Raw genomic sequence first — 7969 nt, 5'->3', positions numbered from 1 at the left:
ACATGCAACTTGCATCTTTCTCTACTATCTACATGGTGTCTGCTTCATCTTATCTGCGTGTTGCCCACCATCACTGTGACCCAATAAGAATAGGATTAGTGTAACTGACACTGGCTCACCCACCACTTATATATTTCTTCTCCTCCCATCGTTCCTTCTTCCACCGTTCCCTATTCTCAGTATCAATCATTCAATCTCTATCTTCTTTCAAATTCATCTGTGAAGGCGGCGATCCCACTTACCGCTGCCTTATTACCCTACGACCAAAAAATGCCCTCTTCCTTTCTATTTTTCAATTGTTGGTAGTGTCACTGTCGGACAGTCCATCGCTCCCCTTTGTTCTTCTCCTCTCTCGATTAGCTTTACATCCCATAAAGGTATCCTTTTGTTTCAACTTCGACCGATGGGCCGACGACGACCACACCATTCCGGCAGCAAGTCTCCTTTCACTGTCACAGACATGGACTTCGATTCTCACATCTCTGCTTCTGACTGCTCGCTTCTCCACCTGCTATTCTGTTAAAGGTATGTTTTGATTTCAGATGATCCTTCTTCCATTAAAGTTCCGATATTAGTTAATATCGTAGAATTCTGTTATAGATTACTTACTGTAATGAAATAATGCATAATTACTACAAAGCTTGAAATGGTATCTTGATGAAAATGAAAAGGAAACAAGCCCTAGGCGGAGACGGCGGAGAAGGTTATTCATCATCCGATACTATTTCTACCTCTTTTTGTGTCGTCAATTGAAGGGTTGATATGAAATCTTTATGATACCCAAGACACAATCCAGTATGTAGGAAATTTCTTTAGTCATTGACAAGTATGGTCAGCATGTTTCATATTATTCCATGAAACATCAAAGCCTTTTGAAAAAAATATTACCGTTTGATTAATATTCTTTGATCCGGTGTTGTTGAGTTATCGTCATCAGAGGTAAACCATATAATTTCCTCACTTTTCTAGAAAATTATCTTTGTAGATATGAAACTTTAATATATTGTTTTGCCCTTTATTATATGTGGTGCCACCTACCTGTGCAGATCAATGTGGTTGTTCCATGGAAAAATCTGAAACTGTAAGTTTTTATGTGGCTTTGGATGCTATTTTATTTTCTTGCTCTTCTTTGTATACCTTTTATTTTAACATGAGACTTTGATCAGGTAATTTGATCAACTGGTTTTCATTGCTTTAACACCAGATTAAGAGGCTAAAATGTTTGAATAGGGAGTTGAAATAGTAAAATAAGTTGTAGATGAGGCTAAAAGGTGTCATACCCCAAACCGGAATGGCGGAAATGTTCGGGGCGGAGGACGTCATGTATAGTATCACAACAATTGCTCCATAGTAATCAAGGTAAACACAACCATTACATTTAATAATTTAAGTATTTACATTTGTTCGATACATAATTTGTTTGACAACAAAATGAATAACAAAAGTATAAAAGACGTGACTCTATAAGCTCCATCTTCTCAAAACCTGCGGGTGTACCTGTCTACCAGTTCCCTAAGAATACAAGTGGTTCTGAAATTATATCAACATTTAAGTTGGTGAGTTCATAAGAATGTTTTTGTAATGAAAACTTGTCATTAAATCTGCGAAAATTTTTGTATGTTTCTCAAGAAAATACAATATTTTTTTAGTAATATAAAGTAGTCTTAAACCCTAAGACCCAAAATATATGTTCGTTACTGTATTCTGTAGTTGTGTATGAAAGTATTGGTATGTATGCTTGGTTACCACCAGTTGTATTGTATTGTATTGTATTGTATTGTATTGTATTGTATTGTATTGTTTTGTATGAAATCCCTAGATATCACCAGTAGTTATGTATAGTAATGTATTGTATGAAAACCCTGGCTACCACGAGTAGTGTATAGTATTGTTATGTATGGAAACCCAGGGTACCACCAGTATGTATAATATGTTATGTATGAAAATCCTGGCTACCACCAATATGTATAGTATGTTTTGTATGAAAACCCTGGCTACCACCAGTAACATATAGTATGTTCTGTATAAAAACTCTGGCTACCACCAGTAATGTATAATATGTTCTGTATGAAAACCCTGGCTACCACCAGTAATGTATAGTATGTTTTTGTATAAAAACCTTGGCTACCACTAATAATGTATAGTATGTTCTGTATGTAAACCCTGGCTACCACCAGTAATGTATAGTATGTTTTGTATGAAAACCCTATTTGCCACCAGTAATGTATAGCAATTTTATTACTTAAAATAAAACTAAGTGTATGTATTCCTTGGAATCCTCCTGTTATAGTGTATGGTAGTTCTATTAATTAAAATAAAACTATTTGAAGAATTGAAATCCCGTAAACGAAGGTTAGTTTACACTGTTGTGAGTTTGGTATAATCATGCTTGATATGACCTGGTAACCTCTACGACGCTCTTCAGGCGTTGGTACGATATGATATTTGTCACCCCAGGCATGCTTGCCTAACTGTAGCTAGCAGTTCAGGTTTGGGATTGTTAGTCCTGTATAGATCTATACAAAAATCTCACGCTCTCCCTCCAGGAGACTCTGGTTATACTGTGGTAAGATTTAGTTCCACACCCCGAAGGGTACAATTGAAGTAGTGCCTCACGACTCTATATTAACTAGTTTACGTGTAGTGTTGTAGTGTTCCTTTGCACTCAAAATCGTATGTATAACTTGTAGAGTAAAATAATTATACTTAAATAATTATTTATTAACGTACTCTTGTATTCAGAAAATAGTATTGTAAAATCATAAACTATATCTACCATAGTTTATATGTGTTCGTTTCTGTATAATGTTCTCGAAGTAGGAAAACAGTGTATTGTATCCCAAACTATACCTATTATAGTTTGAATGTATGTTCTTGTTTCGTGTAATGAATTCTATAAAGATTTGTAATGTTCCCAAACTATATCAACTATAGTTTGATTGTATGTATGTATTGTACTGAAAATTTTGCAATTATGGTTGTATGTTGAAAACTAGCCTTATGCTCAACATGTTACAAAAGGGATAAAAATATCTAAATATTTTTATAAAATGTTGTGGTTTCTTAGTTTGTATCAATTGCAAAAGTTTTTAATCTGTTGAAATCGTTTGCATAAAAACACAAAAATCATTGTTTTTACTTGTATTCCTCCTGAAAACATTAAAAACAGTGAAAATGTATAGGTATGAACTCACAGTTGTTTTAGTGTGTGTGCTGGACAGCGAGACTGGAAAGATAACTCTCGAGCTGATGTACACTGAATTAACGAAATCCTAATGATAATTAAACACATAATTGTATTTAAATTTGCGGAACCATTAATTTAAAGTGTTAGAAACACTTGTTTTTATGTTAGGAAATGTTACCGAGAATTGTTTGAAGTGGAAGGAAGGGTTTTCAATCAAAGCTAAATCCGAAAATCAAGTTCTCGGTTTGATGAGTTTTCGGTCAAACACTGGTTTTCGCCCGAAATCAGGTTTTCGATTCTGCTGGTGTTTTCATCCCTTTGAAAATATGAAGGCTGTTCTTGGTGTTCTTGAGGAAAAAAAATATGAAGATTTGAAGGTTTCTTTTTGAAGATATGAGTGTTCTTGGATGATCATTGGGAGCAAAATAAGAGAGTTTTCGGGTGGAAAGGGTGAGAAATGATCAAGTTTTCGGATGAAAACCTTTATAGCGGTTGGGTTTTCGGCCAGAGATGGGTTCTCGGCCAAAATCGGTTTTCGGTACGAGGGTTTTCGTCTGAAAATGAGGTGTTGAACGAGATCAACTGTTTTTCGAGGAAAAATCTTAGTTTTTGAGAGTTTGTGATTCCGAAACTTATATAAATTTTATTTATATAATTTAAATGGTTTTCTAACCCTTACGAACTTAACGGAATAAATAAAATTAGAAATTTTATTTAACGGAATTGACTTTTGTTGACTGGAAAAGTATCGGGTTGTCACAAAAGGAACCATGTTGTCGGGTCAGTAAGTTCAGGTATAACATCTATCGACTAAACTTTCATGATTTTATTTTTATTTTAGGATTATAAATGAATAAGAATACTAAATAATGAAAGAATGATTGCTAATTTGGATAAAACCTTATTACCAATCAAAACTCAAATGAAGAGTGTCGATATTCTCCTCCATTAACTTTGATATAGTTGTTTACTTTGAAAAAAAGTAACATGTTGGTGAAATCAAAAAGATAAACATTGTGGGATGGAATCTCTTTGAAAAGGTGAGAAAATTGATTCATGTTATCCAATATGTGTATACTGTAAAAAGATACTAACTAGATAAGCAACACTGGCAACACTCATTTACGAAACCAAAAAATGATATGTTTAAAAATCTCCAATTTCGATATGTCAGTGATAATGATCATATCTTTCAAAGGGTTTTCATAATTTTAACAGGTTTTCATGTTTATTGTTTTTGATATATTGGTCAATAGGGGAATATTGTTAACAGACTAGGCTGCAACTTATGACAAGTTTTGGTTGAGAAAAATAGAATTTTACTTAATTTTAAAAATGAGTGAAATTGTTTGCATGTCATAAAAGAACAAAAATGAAAAGATGTTGATATCTAAATATTTTTATAACTTTGAAAAGATGTTGGAACCAGAAACTTAATAACACGACATGTTAGAACCTGAGAAAACACATTTATGCAAAGTAGGATGCCTGAATGAGAAAATGGTCAGAATGTGTCGATATGAAAAGTAGTTTAAAAGGTTCCATGATTCTTTATCCGTATCTTAAACACTATCTTTACATTATTTAGTTAGATAACATTGACTAAACACAAGCATGCATTGTAATTGGAATAAGTTATAAAAATGGGACAAAAGGACAAAAATGTCCAAAATTGGCATTTTGCTTTTGTAAAGCTCACGTTTGGGCTAAATGTAATTTTTTTTTTTCAAAATCCATGATTTAGCTGAATGGAAGTATGTACCTATTTTTCGCTTTAACAATGTATTTTTAAAATTGTAGGCACAAGATTATGTACTACCACTTAGAGATCTTCAAGAAAGTTGATATCATAATTTCTCCAAGTCTCGGGTGGTATATTGTTGTTTTCTTTATGTTTCTTGAAATGACACATTGTCTTTGTAATGATTTATTATATATCCTTATTTTACCATTTTATAAAACTTTTGATCCCTCACAATTACATTATTAGTAATGCACCAAACAAAAAAAATATTCTTTGAATTGTACACTATGTATTTCTAGAAACACTTTCTAACTCTAACTCCCACAACGTGAGATCCTTCACTGGTTCTATAAGTCAAAAAAAAGATATAAAATATATCAAAAAATATAGGGTTTACTAACCTATGAATTCACTCGATAGAAAGCTAAGGTATAAAGCAATTAGGATTGTATTACGTGCTCACCTGGATATGTGGTATACACTGCCCATAAAAGAAATTATGTTTGTAAGGATTGTATATGACCATGGTTTAATTTATTTATTTATTTATTTTTTCTGAAATGTTTAACTAATCAACTCTAACTACCATGGTTTAATTGATTTACTATGACTAACAATAGCCTCATTGAATAACATCTCAGTTTGAATGAATTAAATACTAACAAAACAATAAATGTATTTGACTAAGGCAGACGATACTCATATTGATATAAAAATTAATTTGTGTCTTTAATGATTGTATGATCATGATTTTAATGATTATTTGTTACTAAAAGGTAAATAGTTGCTACGTTGAAACAATCATCTGTTCAGATGAGAGAAAATGATACGTTAAAAATATATCCATGTGATTGTATGCTATATAATAGTCATGATAACACAAAAATATGTATCTATAAGGAGTTTATAGTCACGTTTTAATTGGTACCATACGTCTAAAAGATAAACAATAACCATCTTTTATAAAATCTGCCGTTCAAAAAAAAAAAAGACAAAAAAGATAATAATAGGCATGTTAACGAGCTTATGGTCATGGTTTAAGAAATTATAGATGTCTAAAAGATAATAATAGGCATGTTAAAAATTGTTTATGTTTGAATGAAGGTTATTGTGAAAGTAAATCTATATAATTATCCTTCTTAATAAATATAAATGAAGGTCTTTTTTGCTACTTGTCAATTTCTCATGAGTTTTGATACTTATCATTTTGTGGTAATTTTAAAATAAATATTATCCACTTATTAATTTTTGGTTTGTTTTAATTTTTAATTAAAATCATATACTTATATATGTAAAGTATTAAAAATCATATATATGATATTAAATTGTAATAAATACGTTTCTTTCTTTCTTATTTTAAAGTTGTATATTAAAAAATATTTCATTTTTATATTTTAAGTTTAATTATTTTTTAAATCAACTCGTATAATATACGAGTCTCACACCTAGTTAAGTAAATATTAGTCAATATGAAAAAATAAGTTATGTGTGTGTAGAAATCTTATGGCCGTAGTTTAACTGGTTATATGCATCTAAACAATAATGTTTCGGTCACATTGAATACATTTTTTACTATAATAAATGTATGACCATAGTTTAAATAACAGAAAATATCAATGAGGGAAATAAATATATATGGTTATAGGGTACATAATAGTCACAACAAAACAAAATTGTGTATCTATAAAGGCTTCATTTCAATGTTTATAACTTATTCCATGTTTTTAAAAAGTAAACAAGGTCATATTAAAATGTGTGTATCCAAATGATAACTAAGGTCACGGTGAGTAAATCCAGATATCTATAACTTTCGGGCTATAAATTAAATGTTTTTATGTGTTTATAAGATAAACATTAGGCATACGAAACAATATTTGTATGTGTGAATGATAGTAAAGACCACGCCGAAAGCAAATTCATGTGTTACAAGGTAAATGTTAAATGTGATTTGAGTATCTGGAGCATTTGTATGGAGTATTTGAGTTTAATGGAGCACTTGAAACTCGATGAAACATTTGGGGTTCATGGATCATGTGACAAATGCACAGGTCATTTGAGAACGGGACAAATGAACGGGTCATTTGAGAACGGAATGAATCATTTGAAAAAGGAATGAATCTTCTAAAATGGGGGTATGAAGCATATGGGAGTGGAATATAGCATCATTGTGCATTGATGTGCCATCTTGAAGAGTCAAGAATTCAATCAAGTATCGATTTTATAAAGATATATGAACACAAGAAGTAAATAACTCTAGTTTCAGCTCAGATTATCTGGAAAGCAATAAAGGTTACAAGAGTTTTTGTGAAGTGCGACAAGTAACCTATGCTACAACACTTTTTATAGTGCTATCAACAAAGTATACTAGGAGACTTCGACATCAAGTACACAGATTACAAATGCTCCTAGAAATAAATAGATATATCTAAGTTACGTAAACTTCGATATAGACAACAATAAGAATGGAAACAGGGAGGGGCATGTTTCCCCCCCCCCCCCCCTCCGATACCTTTCGGTTATCTTATCGGGGGATCCTATCAAGTTTCAGGTTTTTCCATCGGGTTTCGAGTATCTAATCGGGTTTACAACAATTCATAACGAATCTTTATTCCAATTTCAGGTACCCCGATGTCCTATAAAAAATATAAAACAAAAAATCACATAAAAACATACATGTTCTAGCCTCCGTTCTAAATTTAAAATATGATGCATCACTTTAATAAAATAAACTTATCATTACTATATTAAAAATTATTTGATTTAATTTTAGTGTAATATATCAAAACATAAAAAAAGATTATTACACCAGATTGTTCATAATTAAAAATATTGTCCACGATAAATATTGTATCTTTGAATGCGTGCAATTGATATCAAAAAGATTCGAACATATATATATATATATATATATATATATATATATATATATATATATATATATATATATATATATAATCGGGGTCGGGTGGGTCAGGGTGAGGATAATCCATATACTATCCCGAACCTGATAAAAAACCCGATAACGACCCATTATCTGA

The sequence above is a fragment of the Lactuca saligna genome, chromosome 4, assembly GCF_052625555.1.
Source record: "Lactuca saligna cultivar CGN05327 chromosome 4, ASM5262555v1, whole genome shotgun sequence".
Lineage (NCBI taxonomy): Eukaryota > Viridiplantae > Streptophyta > Magnoliopsida > Asterales > Asteraceae > Lactuca > Lactuca saligna.
This window is presented reverse-complemented; position numbering follows the sequence as displayed.